Here is a 17,939-nt window from a genome sequence, read left to right as displayed (position 1 = left end):
TAACAGTACAAACTCAATCTGGAAAGGGCTTTGGTGAAGAATCTTGATTTCACCGAATTAGCCAGAGCACTAAACTCTGAGCATGTGCCATATTTATACCAGGTGCAGAAAGACGGGCGATGTCTGAACCAGCAGAAAGGCACAGTAGCTTAGACAGACAAGTCTGACCCAATACAAATCCTGCCAGTACAAAGTTAACCCAATAAAATGTATTTACCAAGCCACCAGATTTGAGTTTATTCCAAACCCCACGTTATGTGGCACTGGCATTTTTGACCTGTTGTGTACTAGAAGCCCTACAACTAGGCCAACCAGGCTGTCAAACCACAGCCTCAACGTCTCACACGAAAAATAAAAGCATGACCCCGATTTTCTGCCAAAGCTTGCTGACAGTATTTATGCTCAGCTTTTACAAGTGTTGCAAATGACCAGACCAACCAGTAGATGGTAACCAACACTTTTGACAAGTCAAGCATCCAAAGGTGATGCAGAAGTTCCTGATGCCTGAAAATAAAGTACCTGCCAGCTGTGAGGAACCAAACGATTTTCATTTGCCACCTGTTTACAGTATGGTGGTATTTATAAAACTCAACAGCAATTTTACTTGTGAAAGCTTGTTTTCTACCATCTCTTCTACAAATCAGGTACTGCCTTTCAAGGCACAGAGTGTCTAGCTTTTGCACAATTAAAGTCTATTTGCATCACGAGTAATCTACTCACTTCAGAAGCACATTACAGAGGGAAAAAAAAAAGTCTGTTTCAATACAGCCACTATTGTGCCTACCACGTCAAGCAAAGCAAACCAAGCTGAATAAGCTGATATTGAAGCTTATGATGAATAATCTAAATTCTCCCAGTGTTTTCCTGTAAGAATGGAATAAACATTTCTTCCACTAATAAATTACTTTAAGAATAGCTGTTGGGAAGCAGAGACTTGTGTTTAAAAATAAACAAGTGAAGCCCTCCTTCCTCTCCCCTCCCCAAAGTGTTGCAGGGTAGAGTTGTCTCATACAGCCAAAAGACTGCAGCAGCATTCACACATATTGTATGTGAGGTAGCCATGGTATTTGGTGTTCAACTCCCTAACACAGCAATGGGCTCATTTATCTTTTTCACTGGCATGTTCTTCAAGTCATTGTATTAAATTACTGCCAAACATTAAACATCACGTTCTTAATTTCCAAGATCAGAGTCATTCTCTTCATCTGGTTTCTCTCAAAAGCCGGTTCAAACAAACCAGAAAAGAATAATTTCCCTCCCCGCACCCAACTATTTCTTGAATCCCCACTTGCCTTCTGTACAGCCATGTGCAAGCAGCTTTGCTGATGACCATATCTATCATAGTCATTAGACCAGGACTTACTGCCTTTCAGTGCACAGCTTGACTCCTTCCGGACAAGGGCCCAAAGTGCATACAAACAGCACGAGGAAAAATAGAAGCGTCAAGTATTATCCTCAAATTGAGTGGTTTGGCTCCATTTCCACAACCTCTTTGCTTTGAGCAAAGTCTGGAGCACTCTGGTATTTGTCCCTTATATTAAGGACATTGCTGTTATTACAAACCCAAAATGACACATCCCTCCCTCCTTACCAGACAAAGCTGGAGACATCACAGCATGTTGTTTTTCCAGCTTTGTTATACGTGGGAAACAGGATTTATCACTCTTGCGCCAGTGTCCTGCCCCACATGTAGGGCACCATCCACCCTGGCGGGACTCCAGAGCTGCGTGGCTCTGGCTGGAGACACTGCACAGCCACCTCGTGCGCCTGAACCTGGGCTCACTGCACCCCTATGCACCTGGGGACTACAAGTCTTACCAGTGTTGCTACAGGGTAAAGAGGACAGCAGACAAGGCACAGCTGGTTCCTCTCCGGCACCTTTCAAGGACAGCATTTGCCCAATTGCTCCATGAAGCACAGCTGGTTTACTTGCACTTCCTCTTAAAATGGACAGGGATCAATTGAAAAATGGGTTAGTCTTGTCTGATCCTTCTAGTTTCAATGCTGGATACAGAACCTCCCAGCGTCCCTTTTACCAATGCCTCACTTAATTGTATGTGACTTCTAAGATAATTAGTTAATCTTAACCCAGGAATTCTTTACTTTTCTGCATTCCTGCCCATGTAGGACAGCCAGGCAATACAGGGAGAGGCCAACAGGCAAAGGGTGGTCAGCAGCTGTTTTGTTGAATCCCACGGTCTGGCTAGGGAGATGATGGGGAAATCAGTATTTGCTGGAATGAGGAGAAGAAACACATATATTAAGATCAGCTAAGTGAAGTGTCTAGGAAGTAAACATCTGCCCTAGTTTAAGACAGCAAGTCTCAGCACTATTCATTCTTTCTTTTTTAAAGTATACCCATATCATGGGCATATTCAAAGACCTACTGGTAAAAACTTTTTTCTCCCTTCTATTCCTAAAGCACCTTGTAACTTCACAACACCGACCTCTCACTGCAAAACCTTAGTTTTCTCCTGTGTAGCCACACTGAGAACTGCACAAAACTTTAGTACTCTCTCTGCTTTCACATCCTCGCCAAGTGCCTGCTTGTCACACAGGACAGCACTAGTGTAAAACCCAGCTCAAACCAAACGGCACACTTTCATTGCCTCTTAGTGCCTTACCTCACAGGGTTGTTTGACTTTATGAAAGTCAGAGACCACTCCCCATAGTACTGATCTTTATCTTCTCTGATGAAAAAGTTCTTAAATGCTTTGCATCCTTCTGGGTTCCTTCCCTTATTTATATGCCTCTCAAATAAAGGGCAAGGAGGCAGATGTCCTACAGCTTTCTTGGGTACAGAGTTGTGTCCTGAAGTTCCACGTTAACATGGGTTCTCCAGTATCCAAAAGATACTACATGTCTCTCAGTAGAAGGAGGAATATAACCTTTTTTCTTTACCCAGCTTTCTACATTCATGAAAGCCCTAATGATTAAACTGCTTTGACACTTCTACCTCTTTGTTAAATGTTGCTGAAATGTGCCACGAAGTTCAAAAGCCATTAGAAGGGAGAATGACAGCAACAGCGTGATTGCATCAGCCTCATTTTATTAAGAAATCATGTTAAAAAACCCCAGATGCACAACATGCACTAAGCACATTACAGCCATTTCATGAAACAGTTATTTATGAACTCAAAATTAAAAATTAATCCATTAATCTTTCTATAATATAGTATTTCCAGTTTGAACTTCAGGTTTTAATTAATTTATTGCTATCAAGTGTATACAATTCCTCTGAAGTTCATGAGGTTTGCGTGAATATGAGCATGAAATTAGAAACTGGTCCACTGACTCTAACAGTCCAACCCAGTGAGAATTAATGTACTTGACAACAAGAACTGCAGCAGCCAGTACTTATATCTCTAGCCTTTTGCCTTCAGTTTTTCCGAGCATGGTGTTGCCATCTTCCAGCTGCTGCCACTCTATCGTACCATATTTATCTCCACTTATGAAACTAATTACAGCTATCTTTTGCTCCGAATGTGTTGTCACCCCCCCTCCAAATTCTGGTATTTTACCTACCTCGTAGCATTTTTGCTAGTTGAGGAATGAAAGCCTTATGATACGGAATTCTACCTTTTACCAACATATTTTAAAATACTGTATTTTTCAGACTGAGCTTTTTAAGTTCCCTTGATGTCTGTATAAACTTGGCAAACCCTCTCTATGAAGAAAGGCTAATAATGTTGCAAGTCAGAAGCAGTACAAAAAGGCATTTTGTTGGCCATGTCTCATCAAAAGTTTCCTCACCATTTTTCAGAATTCTGTAAACTTGCCTCATCGAAAACACACAAGGGAAGTTAAAAACTTATTTTTTATTCAAAGTGAGAACTATCTGTTCCATGAGCTCCTTCATGTGCATGAGGAAGACAGGTACAAACAGCAGCAGCCAGGAGGTGAAGAAAACGCCTCTTCTCTCAGTATACTTTCTACCCTCCAGATTTCTCCAATGACCCAACTCAGGCTATTTCTCTTTTAAAAGCAGCTATGAAAATCACTCGCATAAGCATCTTTTCCCTCACCACCCCTTACAAGATCAGAAAACCCAAGAATACTAACCAGCTATCCAACAGTGATGGCAGAGATGTGAAGGAAAACTTTCAGTGCCACTGCCTATAGCTGTCTGGTGGATAAATAAAAGTGCAGGTCCCAGTCTGGTTACTGTAGCATCCCTCAAAAGTACTACATTGCCATGGGGGCAGCAGATTATTCTCCTGGACATTTCTGGGACATACCACACAAAAATATGTTGATCATCTTATGCGCCGTGTTCAATGCTCAGAAGTAAATTAACTCAGTTACCTCTAAGAAATACTTTTTCCTCGCAAAATACGCAATACTTTTCTAGCCAAAAGACAAAAGTGCAGTGGCTATCCAGTTTTTAAAAATGTAATTATATATTCATAGCAAAATTTTCCTGCTATAGGACAATATTCAGGAAGAAAGTAGGTAATTGATGGTCTTCCACTTCCTGTACTATACCACATCTCCTTCTGTGATGAGGAATTTGGGAGCCTGACCCACACGATGCAGAAGCCATACAAAACCAATGGACAGAGTAATTACCCAGGGCTTTGCCCCTGACTTCAAAAAAGCAACACGAGGCTCCTGCCAACTCTATCACGGCACTGCTAAAAGCAGTCTCCACTCAGGCCTGATTTATTTCAGAAGTATAGTTTTAGAACCACTGGCAACCCCAGCTGTCTAAGTAGGCTAGAAAACATAGCTTAGATCAACAGCAGTGAGTCAGTACAGCTAATAAGCAAATGAAAGGAAATAAGTTATAACAACAGTTTTGCTATCCATCTGAACAGTCTGTACTAGGGATTCTCCAGATATACTGCAAAAATAGACAACTATTCAATCAAATCCCACACAGCATTACAAACTGTCTACTACAAACCTAGTCTTTTAAATCTGAGCGTGACAGGAAGATTATCTTAGTTCCTCTAACAATATAGGTCTAATTTCCCTGCACATCCCTCAGTGAAATGCAAGGCTGATTCAGAGTTCATTAAAAATCCTGCTTGTCATGAATTCCTAAAATTGAAGTGTATGGAAGAGGACCTTAAGCGAAACTTAGGTCACAAAGATGCAAATTTGATTCTGAGTTGTCAGAACTAGGAATATGATCTCAAAAAGAAAGAATGTTACCGAGCTACCATCATGAAGTTAGATGAGAACTTATTCCTTGAAATTTTGTCAATCTTGGCTTTGAAACAGCATCACAGCCAGTTTCTAGAAAAAGTCAGGAGTAAAAGATTATCACCACTATGTCTGAAATGTATTATTTTGATCTTGATCTAAAGTCCATTAAATCATAGAAACTTCCACTAGTATCGATAGGTTTGGCTCAGTATCTGTAGACTAATCTCATCAAAAATTTCTATTTCCATTAAATAGAATGCCTTTTGCTTGACTCATCATCCTAATGAGATGACAATACTTCAAGGTTAAAAAAAAAAAAAAAGCTGTGCACATTGCTGCAACAGTCATTGTCATTTAGTAGGCATACAGAATGAGAGGTCCTGACGAAGTTATTTCCTTTTCTTCTGCCATAGGTAAAGTGTAGGCGTTAACTCCAGGCATGATGTGATGGTCACTCAGAACAATGACAATCATGTCAGGAGCACACATCCTCAACAGAAACACTAGTCCCTGTTCATGCCTCCTCCACTCTATAAATCTTTAATTTTATTATTAAAAGACTGTAAGTTTACCAATTAAACTTTAGAGGAGAGTAGGTTAGAGTAGGTTACAAAGTAAAATGCATACGTGAATAGTTTCCACATACCAGTGAGCCCCACCCAGGAGTGACAACAGAAAGTCATCCCTCCACCTGACAGATGCTGTGCTAGGGCACAGCCCCACTGTGGGGAGGCCTTTATGTGCTCAGAGCACCTCCTGCCACAGCAACACTCCCTTGCCCGATGGAGAACATCTGTAAGAGGTCCACACCCTACTGGGACTTCAGCCTTAGCGCTCTTTCCTGCTTTTAAAATGTGGGGCAGCTTCCTATCAAGATAGGGATTGCTCTAAAAAACATAAATCAAGGTAACCAGTTGTTTAACTTGTATCTTGTAGATAGAAGACCACGGAATATGTAAACAATGTCAAGAAAAACATTCAAACAACTCCATGGAACAAAAGGAGATAAAACAGCTCTTGATACCACGTATCACTGCACTTGAGGGGCAGTTTTCCCTCTTCCCCACCCTAAATGGAGTGTTACTGACATGATTAAGCCTCCTCACCAGATGTGGAGAGCACTGTGCTTATGCCTCTGCTAGAGATGAAATTGTATTTTCCTAACTTGTCGCTACAATATTACAGCTGAAAACGCAAGCAATATTAAAATGGCTATTTTCCAAATTTAATTTCAACCATTTCCTTTCATCATACTTGGCACATACAAAAAAAAAGCCCAAGCGTGCACAAATTCAATTTCTCCTCAGCATACACACTCAGTTAACTCGGCCTCTATTTAAACAAATGGATCAGATAACCAAAATGAATCCTGACTTGCTTAGAAATCTGCTGGCTGCAAGACAACCAACACAAGGAAGCAGAACTGCTTGAAAAACCTCTCTCACTGCAAGCATCTCTTTATTGACAAAGAAAACAAAGGTGTTTTTATAAGGATTTTCTGTTGACAACAGGGAAACTAGAGAGATTCTGTCGCAAGTTCACTGGGTAAAACCAGCCCACACAACTTTGATGTCACGGATGAGTATTGCTGAACTAGGCTGACATCATTTTTCCCGTAGCACGGCCTCACTGTACTTGCAAGGCACCCCAGGATTCTGCGTTGAGCTTTCCAGTGAAGGAGTCCCACTACTTCAAAACTTGGTTGTGCATGCATGTAACTTTTTATTTCAGGAAGACAAACATTGCCTTATGGTTTAGTAAACTTAGGATAGTTTCTATTATAGTATGTCATTTACAACTGCTTGTAGGTGTTTGCATGCTGTTTCTCCCCTGTATACACACACCATTTGTCATCATTCAGTCTGCAGTCTGGCACTTTTGCTTCAGTATAAACACCACATAAAGTTAATTCTTCCCAAAGCCATAATTACAAAACCTTAATTACATATTAAATTTAGATAAGATAATAATTTGCAAGTTCTGCAAGTTTGCCTCATTTCTCATAGATACAGAGGGGTTTTGTGGGTATATGCATATTTACAGAAATTTGGGAGAGCCCTTGTGGAATTCAGCCTTAATAAACCTTGTCCTAAACTTGAATATTACTGATTACAAATATTTACTCAACTGCAAGCATTTGAACTCAAGTTCCTTCTTTGACCTGCTTGCTATCAAGAGAAAAAAACCAACCCGTAACTTACCTTGTTCTACATGGCATACAATTAGCCTCATTTCAAAAGCCAAAGGCAGACAGACACACATTACTCCTGGTTCCATCCTTAATGGAAAGGGGAAAATTCAACAGTTATGGGCAAAAAGTAAGAGTTTTCCAGTTCTGGTCTCCTGAACCAAAAAGCAACTGCACTTGAGTAAACCTTACTGCAGCAGAGCTAAGCTAAACTGCAAGTTAATGTGCACATTTTAATGCACCAGCTTCCCCATTAAAGGACACTAGTAACCCAGGAGTGCAACGGGGGTCCCACCCCCCCACCCCGGTGCTGACTGCTCTTCCTGGGGGCTATACAGGGCTCTGTGTGTGCCCTTCTTTGCAGCACTACAGAAGTCAACCTCCCAAACACTACCTCCCTGATGCAGCCACGCACAGAGACGTGAGCCATCAACCCAGAGCAAGAGGGAGCCCATGTTCCCAGCAGCCTGTTGGCATGGCAAGGCACAGCAGGAGCGGACCTCCCTGGCTCTTACGTGGAGGAGGAGAAGATAGCGAGACTGCAATTTAAAAGAAAAAAAGATAAAACCAGGGGAAAATACCAGCCCACAGCAAGACATTTTATGCTGAAATGCATGAGCTAGAACACTGTTGTATTCTGTATATTTTAAGAAACCAATAGGAACAATTACCACGTTTTGCAAATTCCTCATGCCTCCAGACAGACAGTTAAATGTGACTCAGTCAGAAATGGCTGTCAAACACCTTCTGTCAGTCTTGCTCCTTCTCTTGGGAGCTTGTAAACCTCCCCCCGACCCTTTCTGTTTATTTGGGGGCAGCTATTCTCCCCCTTTCACCACTTTAGATAAAACTCCTTCAAGGGAGAAGCAGGATACCAATCTCTGCTAGCTCCCCAGTTCCCTGTTCCTTCCCTCATGTTATACCCTCCTCTTTTTGTTACATATGGTGACAACTTCCCAGGCCTGTGCAAGATTCCTGCTGCATGCCACAGCAGATTTATGCCATTCAACCACTGTGCACAGCATTACAGGCATCACCTGCCCATTTGGTATTCAGTTTATACATCAACCCCAAATTCTGAAAAATTCTGTTAAGTTTCCAGCTTGCATAGGTTTTGAGAGCAAAAGCAGCCTGGGAGAAGCTCTCGAACAACTCAACACACTCCAGAAGGTCTAACAGCTCCACTCCAGTTCTCTAAAGGAAAGCCAAATATTTTCTGTCCTGCTAACTGCTCTCTGCAATTTCACTCTGAGTGCAACAGCAGGGTGTCCTGCCCAATTTCAAGTGCGGCAGATGATAGAAAATACTGGGATGAGATACCTGCCAAGCAGTACTGGTATGCTCTTGGTGCTAAATGCTCCCTTTTCTTTTCCCAGCCAGGTTCACTCATCAACAACATCTAACGAAGGACTTCAGTGGCACCTTAGGTAAATATTGTGCATCTCTTTACCCCTATACACAAGGGAATGGATACCTGTGAGAGCTAATGGCTAGATGGAGCTTACTGCATAGCCCAGCAGGAGCTCACACATCATTTAACCACTGTACTTACAATGAACGAAACTGCCACAAGCACAAGACATTTAAGCAGTTTCGAATGCTCAATCATGAAAAGCAAGCCAGCAAAGCCTAATAACCACAGTATCTGCATGCTTCTGACTTGCTCCAAAGTTACACTGCAAGCATGGGAAATCTCTTCCTCAATGACAACACACAACTTTAGGATGCTGTAGATGTAGAGCACATCCCCACAGGCACCTGTTGACTGCCCACTTGACCGTGTTGCGTATAGCTCTCTCCTGCTGCCAGGTGAACTTGCCTAAGCCCTGACTTATCAGTTTGTGCGCAGTGCCACAGTGATGTGGTTTTAAGGTTTCTGGACCTCAGCTGGACAAAGCAGGGGGTGGACAGACTGAGACAACAGCCTACAACCATCCATAGCGGTCTGCTCTAATACCCCACCACCACCACCTCTTCCTTAAATCTCAGGAGGAACTGAGACACCTCCCTCTCACAGAAAGGAAAGAATATAAAATACTTCTCCACCATGCAGCAGCAGGATTAAGTGGCCGAAAACACGCATGCCCACTCCTGCAGCTGGGGGTGGAAAATATGTTTTCCCTATGATAGAGGACCCCAGACCTTTGGGCAGGGGAGCAGGAAGCAACATGCTTCTCCCTGCAATGAAAGGGATGGAGATTTTAGCCAGGTTTATGGCTCACACTGTGGATGCTCTGGAAGTCTTGTAGATTTGGTGGGTTAGCACCATACTGACACTCCCAAACAATGCTCCTCAGCTACCAGCAGGTCTCGGTACAGTAGGGCAAAATTCCACATAGGTATGGCTTTGAAAATAACTTTGCTTATACATATAGATACATTTATATGTAATTTATATATATATATATATCACATAGAAATATATAAAAATAACTTATATAGTTATATAAATTGAATTATATATATAACATGCACAGGACACGCCAGCAGCTTCCAGCATAGCAGTTGAAGACCTGATAGAATTTCATTTTAACCAAGTAGTTAAGGCAGTATTTAGAAAGAAATGGTCTGTAGAAAATCAGCATTATAATCAGAGAGAGGGTGGGAAGCGGAAGTCAGAAGACTCCACAATTTACAAGTAATTTCAAAAGGCTGGGGTGGCCATAATCAATGTTCTTCTCAAGTCAGCTCATAATTTATTCCATCCCACTGCAGTTTACACACCTTTGAAATTGCTACACAGTATCTGTGATGCCACAAGTCTGTGATAAAATTTGCATTTTGACAGAAGCATGAATCTTCCATTTTTTCAGGCAATGTGGCAAGAATATATAATCTCTTCCCTCTCTACAAAAGTAATTGATGCCAGTTGAATTTTTCCTGTTGAGCTAAGGCATACATTATCCAATACAGGGTAATAAGAAAGTTCAAATGAACATTTTATATATGCTCTTTTCAAAAAGGACAGACAAAAAGTAGTAATTCTTCCCAGTTCTTAACTGGCTTGGAACAGATTCTCACCTTGCATTTAACTTCACAAATGCTAAAGAAATTCTATCTGTGATAGATCCTTGGTTTCTCCTACTTCTGTCCTCTCTGCAGGTTACTGTTCTTGCTCCACAAGCACCTTGAATATTGTGGGGCACCAATGCACCGCCCAGTCCAGGTGCTGACACCAGTTCTCAGGGCTGCGACAGGCCAGGAGGGACTTAGAGAGCAGGGGCTGAAGGGCAGTAACCCACCTTGCACCTGAGCCAGCCCCCACCTCAGCCCTACAAACTCCTCCTCCACTTTATGTGGAGGTGCGCAAAACCAACAATATAAGTACATATTGTGAGACATAAATACAACCCAGGTTTTTAGTTTGATTAAAAAAAAACCCCACATTTAAAAAAACTGATGCACACTCCAGTTGCTTAAAATTATGAAAGAGAACTGGGACCAAAACTTACTATATAATCTATTACAAACATGTAATTAACCACAGAAATAGCTGAAGCTGTAAATTGGCTCAGTGAGTTCTTCTCAATATAGCCGAAAAATAGTGCATTTTTATTATTTTGATTTTTGCATCATCTGACTGGAGGTCAAGTCAAGATTTGACCACCAGGAAGTCCCATTCTGCATTGAGCAGCTCTATTATTTTCAGCCTTTCCCATGGAGCAACTGCTGATACTGACATTTTCCCCTCAAATGTAAGCATTTTCAATTCCTCCTGCGAAGAAGACTTTTTGCCTTAATTTTGGTTTTGATTGAGCTAGCAGGTGTAGTGAGACTACTTTCTTCATTTCAACTAGTTCATTTCAACTAGTTCATTGAAAACCCAACTGGGAGTTGAAAAAGTGAAAAGCCTCTTGCAATCTCTGAATAAAAAACTGGTGGGAGAAAATGAGGTCTCTGAATTTTAAAGGGGGCCAGACTTTCCCTGGTACTTAAGTCTTGTTTTTTCCCTTATAGTAGACTTCTGTTCTTAAAGTGAACATGTTCTGGCTGTGGCTACTCTCTTTAGTGAGAGGAATACTGTCCAGAGTGGATTTTCAGAGTAATTCAATATGCTTCCAAAGGCTTTCATTCTTTCTGAAGTTATTAAGCCAGACAGTTGTCTTACACAGGTGAAAATGCATTTTTATTAATACAAAATTATGATTGGTACCATAAAACAGGATTTGGTCAGATTTATGTCTAGATGCTGATAACAGCACTTTTTAAGCCTTAAATGAACACTACGGGAAAAACACTAACAAATATTTAAATAGAGTAACCCACTTAAGATAGTTTGTCATCACCTTGACTCCTACTTTCTAACTTGAGATTAACATCTGCTTTGTATCTGGTAATTAAGTCTCTCATTAGGTCCCAAATTCTGAAGTTTAATCAGGTTAAAAAAGTTTTGTTTGTCTTAAAAAAAACAGGTTAAAATACAACTATTTCAGTGAGAAACTTTAGTATTTCTGTATTTTGATGTAGGGATTTACAATTTGACAGATTTGCTGGAGCGTCCTTTCCTGAATCACCTTCTCCAATTTCTACAACACCTAAGTTGCTAAAACCTTCAGAGTGCCTCCACACTCACTGAAGAGAGAGGTTCACTGACAGCAAGTGGCCAAAGCACTAGTCAGCTAGTAGCTAGCTGAAGTGGCAAATAACAAAGTAATTAGCCACAGTAAGTGACTTCTTTAAAATATTGGGATTTTTTTTTCTAGCTAGCCCAAATAAATTCCATAACACCAGTAATTTAGTGTTCTTCAGAGAACAGCAAAGGGGCTAAAGAAGTACAAATTAAATATTGTATAAAAAGGCATCATTCAGAAAACAACACCTGTTTCCAGATCAGTGTATGGTTTCCTCAATGACAAAAGGGCACAGGTCCCAGCTGTCCCTTGGAGTCACTCCCCTGAATGGAGAGACATTTTCCAAAGTGAGCCATGCAACTGCAAAACAGAAAACCTGACACATGGTTAACAGTGGAGTTCAGTCCAAGAACTGCACAGGGAGAGCACAAATCTCCTCAAAATGGCAGCTTTTCTGCACCTCTATGGAGCTAAGGGCAGGGAGGATGCCCAAACCTGATTCACAAGTTTTCAAGTAGCTAAGAGGAAAGGGAAGATAGCAGCCTTGAAACACGGGTAGCTGAAGATCTCAGAGACTATGGTGGAGTGCAGGAACAAAGCAGCACAGGGGAGCAGACATCACCACCAGACCATACTCCCCACTGCAACCTGTACATTTGAATTCACACTGTGAACAAGTCTTCCATCCATCACTCTCCACCTCCATGTTATTTCCTTCCCCCCGTTACATGTGACTACAGAAGTTATTTATACATCAGAAGAAGTCCTCATCACTCTATCTTTTCCCCCTAATTGCTGAATCCACAGAGTAAAATGACAACCTGGTGTTCCGACATGAATTTAATAGCTAGCTACTACCATGCCATAGAGACATAGTTAATGTCACCACTACAACACTTTGATTTAGCCAGGCAGGAGAAGGTTACTAATTGCCAGGAAAACACCTCTGAACTGGGCTGTCTGTTTCCTAACTCACTGGGGGACGGACAGACGGACAACGCATCCACACGCACACACCAGTGCCGCTGTCTTCAGCTCTGCCCCATGCATCAGCTTCCTTGCACCAGATCTGCTGCCAGTGGACCAGCAAAGCAATCACTGGTCATTCCAAAAATTTCTCAGATGCCTCAAGAGGATAGTAAACCTAAAATATCCCTGACTTACCTTGCCTCCTGCTCCACATAAACATCTATTTTCAGAAGTGTAGCTTCTATTATTGATCTCTCGAGAACAACAAAGGTTTTGTTTTTAATTCTCCCCTCGTCAGGGCAGTGTGTGTACCAACTGGAAAGATGGTCTATTTAGTAAAGCGCATTTGATGCTATTTCTGATCACAAGATACAAAATAGTATCCTAATGGTTTGCAAACTTTATTTTTACAGTAATTTCCCAAGAACTCAAGTTCCCATCAATTTTCTGGCACTATAAGCCACTTCCTCAGTTATGTTTTCTGCTAAAAAAATTTTGAACAAGGTTTATTATATGTTAAGAACAACATTTTTTTCCTGACATTTCATTTCATATTTTCTAGCTAGTTCTCTCTGCAAAACTTCTCCCTCTCCTCTGTGTTAATGCATTCTTGGTATCTATACTCTGACAGCATTTTTGTCACTTACCTACTTCCATACAAACAGCCAATTAGCCTCCTCAATCTTTCTCTGGACAACAGTTCCTGCGAGCACTTTATGATCTTTGCTACACATTACAAAATTTTGCTTTCAGCTTCCAGTTTTATAAATAAATTGGACTGTGCTAAAGCAAACAGAATACATGCATGGCAGTGATGTGGGGAAAATAATCTCTGACCAATTACTGTTATTTTGGACTATAGGACAAGCGGGAGGAGAGCAACCTCAGCTGCTGATAGTATCTATTTCCCTGGCAGACTCCTGATACAGGATGAGAGATCAGCTCTTCACATAGACAAGGCCAAACCATGGACACCTGCATATGGTTTGATTCTCTCCTTTCCAGGCAAAAAGGCCACTACCACCACAAAAAAAAAAAAAAAAAAAAAAAAAAAAAAAAAGAGACCACGGGCTGCTTCCAGGTTTACTTTGGTTTCAAGGCCACCAAACTTCAGATGTTTGCTTTGCATTATGAACTGACCTCTCCCAAGAAGCTGCCTCTAGAAAAGGTGACCTATTGCTCACCTTTGGACATGGACTAATAAGGCAGCATCTCAGTGTTACGACCCAGACTGGGAGCCCAGGGAGTTGTAAAGGTTCTGTGATCCCCTCGGGTTAAATTAAGGTGAAACAACACCAAACAACCAGTTAAAATGTTTTACGTGTGGTAGAAACAGCTTAAACTTGGAAAAGGATAGTAAGCAAGGTGGTCTCTTATAAATCTGTAAGAAAGAAAAGAAAGGAAAGAAAAAAAAGAAAGGAGAGGAAGAGAGTCAAAGAAATACGGATCCTCACTCGAGGATTCAGTGCTGTCTCAGGTCCAGTAATCTTGGGTGATGGGTGCACACCAGCAAAGTTTTCTATTGCCTTTTTAAGTTCATCTTATTAGCTGATTTGCATACTAGACAAAGAGAGGCAGGTGTTCCACGAACTCATTTCCATGAGAAACGAGGAAAGGGTGGAGCGTGGGTTCTGTGTGTGCACTGAGGGGGAATGGGGTACACAAACCCTTTGTCCAATTGGGTCAGTGGTCACAATCTCCCCCTACCACCTTTACCTTTTCCTCAGTTTGTTTCTTGGGCAATTATCCAGTCATTAGCTCCATCTGGTGTTGGTTGTTTGTCTCTTATCAATCTTTTATCTCTCCTTCAAGGCTATAGTCATAAATTAAGGTGTAGGCATTAACCCAAACATATGCTTTTACTCAGTCTATGTCTCCCCCCTTCGAGGCTTATCTAAGGAATTTGGCTATAGAACTACAAGGGAGCGGAGCCGTGAACCCTTTGATACACTCTGCGCTTCCCTAGGCAGATAATTAATTCCTTAGACTAACCACAAAGGCCACAATTTGTCCTTGAGGCTTTTTATGTCAATGAATGTTTGAGGCATTACTTCCTTCAGTTCCTTACATTCAGTTCCCGAAATTTTGGATATCTATGAAGTCATCTTGGGATGTTACATCATAAAGCCCAACAACTGACACAGCTTCTCTCACCCATTCACCATCTGTCTGGATACACTACCTGAACATGGCCAGTGCAGAGGAAGACAGTACTGGATCCACCCTGCATTCATCATTTTGGGTATGTACAGGACTGCCATCACGGATGTACTCTCTGTATTAGGGGCCAAAGTCCTGCCAGGGCACACACTCTCCCAGTGACAGCTCACAAGGGTCTAACTCAATGAGCCCAAACACAAATGTTGGGAAGATCAAAAACTTCTCACCAGCAACAGCCCTTCATGTTCCCAGACGGTCTTCCAAAAGAAATTAATGGCAAAGCCCACTCCTCACCAAGGCTTCTTTTCTCTCTTTCCATACATTAAAAGATGACACCAATTTGTACTACCACTAGCTGTATTAACAACGTACGAACAGTGGTTCATCACTGGAACGAGTTGTCCAGGGAGGCTGAGGAAACTCCATCCTTGGACATTTTCAAAACCCAATTGCACAACACCCTGAGCAACCCAGCCTATTTGCGAAATAAGCCCTGCTGAAAGCTGCCTCAAACTCAAACAGCATGCTCCAGAGATCCCACCCAACTATACTTTCTATTTTTTTATTTTTTTTTTTTTTTTTATAATGAATGCTTATAAAGTTACAAGCCCACAGTTACAATATCAATGGAAAAAAGGATCCTGAGACCTCATAGTTGACTATGGGAAACCATTCTGAGACCTCTTTCCTCCTTGAAATGACACCAGATGAGCTCTAGAGGAAGGCAGGCAATGCACTTTGAGCAAGTAATTAAGTCCAAACTGCCTGAGTTTTTATTCCACTTCCCAGGTGTTTTCTGCAGCCTGCAGTGAGCTTTATGTTGCCATGGCTACTCTTACAAGCATTTCACTCCTCCTTTAAAACTAATCACATCACAGCTGCAGTATAGACATGCCCTACCAGGTAACTCAGCCACAGATTCATTTTTTCCTCTACCAGCTCTTCAAATTTAAGATTTGATTTAAAGCAAGTTCATCTTTCTTAAAACAGATGTAAGTTTAAGTATTTACAGCATTTGTTTCGCCACTCTTAATCTCTTCACTAGCATTAAAACGATGGGGCGCTCTCACTGTATCTTCCAAATTTCAGAATGTTAAGTCACATATCTTTCATATCACAGTCTGACATCATTTGTTTGCAAAGGGCATTCAAATCAGCCACTGGGGACCAAGTGCCTGGGGAACTGCACTGCTGCACATCCCCAGTGAAAAGGGAACAGTGTCTGCCTCTCTGGACTAGAGGTCTGTGGCAAAGCAACCACCGCAAGGGGCATGATCAGCAAAGTCCCTGCGGTCAACTTGGTTTGTGTTCCAGAGTAAAAAAGATGTCTGTGCAGTGTTGACAGCTGCTCTTCCAGTCTTTCCTACAGCCTTTAGTATCTCATGTTTTTCCTAAGCTCCAGCTCTGACCAATATATAGAAATCTCTGTTCTGTTCATGCATAACGATTGCTCTGGTTACAGAGAAGAGCTTGAGTAACCAGCTACTCGTCACTAGAAAGCAGCCTGCCAAAGAGAGGAATTTATTTAGTAAGTCCAAAAGCCTGGTTCCCTACAAACTTGTATTTTAGTGTTGATGGACACTTTTACAAGCTCACATCCGTGTAGAGATGTGGATTATCAAAGAACACCCAATTTTATGTCATAATATTTCCATAAGGTGAGGCTCTTAGCAGCCCCTTTCTCCTCTCCCTGGTCACCTCCATTAAGCTTTTAGGATTCCAGTTATTTTGGAGACACCCTCACTGCCATCTGCCAACCAAGTGTGGCTGGAAACGCTTCAATGGGTTCAAAACAAATCACTGAGTAGAGGGACACAGATAAGATTTATTTATAACATATTTTAAATAATACATAAAATATTTTGTAAAATACATTTCCATAACAAAGGAGGATGAAAATCTGCCAAACTCAACTTCTTCAGGTCATCAAACTTAAATACACAGCAATACTATGTTAGCCTGGATAAACTCATGGTTTATGCACATAGGCATGATCACAAAATTTTTTGGGTAATGAGTTTTTAGACATTCAAGATTTCCATGTTTGCAGATCCATGAGCAGCAGCCACAGCACAGAAGCAACACCCCAAAATCCACATCGAGAACACTGCTCAAAGCTTCAACTTCTCTGCAAACTCCTGATTTATTCCACACTCTTAAAATTGCATGGTTTTTGTGCTACGGGTGTGTTAGGAAGACACTGGCTGCTTTAAATCTTTAGGCACTTATCTCATAGATAACTACCCAATGTAGGACACCTATCTTCTCAGTGCTTCAGTTTAAGCTGCCTAAATAAAGCAGCAGAGCATACAGTGGCTTTTACACAAATGTGGTGATATTTCAAGCACAGCAGACCATAGATTATGAGCACATTACCCACGGGTAATAGATGTTATATAGAAATATGTCGCACTTTGTGTGTTGAGTGATAATCTGTACAGATGAACCCAGAAAACCATACTGCTCCTCTGTCAGGCTTGGGCCTGTTCTTCCTCAGCCTCCCTTAATGGTGGTGCAGTTACAGTCCGTGGGTCTGACAGAGCACGTGCCAGCCAATGCATAATGCTCCTCTCCCTCACCATTTTGATAAAAGCATCAGTGAAGTGGAATAGCATTTAGATATGGGAATAATATACTAAGTATAGATAAGGCATGTACTTTTTAAATCTGTCCCAAGAGTCCCCCACCTGTGAGAGGGCCCTCTCTTCGCTTCAGCCAGCATGGACAGCAGGGCCCGCCAGCAGAGCTGTGCTTTTCATCCGCTCTGCTGCTCCCCTCAGGGCTGGGAAACTGGTGCAGGAGCACTAACGGATAACCTGGCTACTCATTTCTGCCTATTTATCTCTCTTGGAAGTCAATCTTTCTTTAAAACAATATTTTAATAGGCAGTCACCATGCAG

At 41.5% G+C, this 17,939-nt stretch overlaps 1 protein-coding gene across 4 annotated transcripts in view; it reads right to left on the bottom strand.

Annotated features, from left to right (window-relative positions):
- The window catches only part of AGPAT3 (1-acylglycerol-3-phosphate O-acyltransferase 3), a 94,273-nt gene that overhangs the window by 19,340 nt on the left and 56,994 nt on the right, over positions 1 to 17,939 (bottom strand). The gene's annotated exons all lie outside the window — the stretch shown is intronic.

Source organism: Strix uralensis, chromosome 2, assembly GCF_047716275.1.
Source record: "Strix uralensis isolate ZFMK-TIS-50842 chromosome 2, bStrUra1, whole genome shotgun sequence".
NCBI classification, from domain to species: Eukaryota; Metazoa; Chordata; class Aves; order Strigiformes; family Strigidae; genus Strix; species Strix uralensis.
Note: the sequence above shows the minus strand (reverse complement) of the source record. Positions and strands in the feature narration are given on the sequence as shown.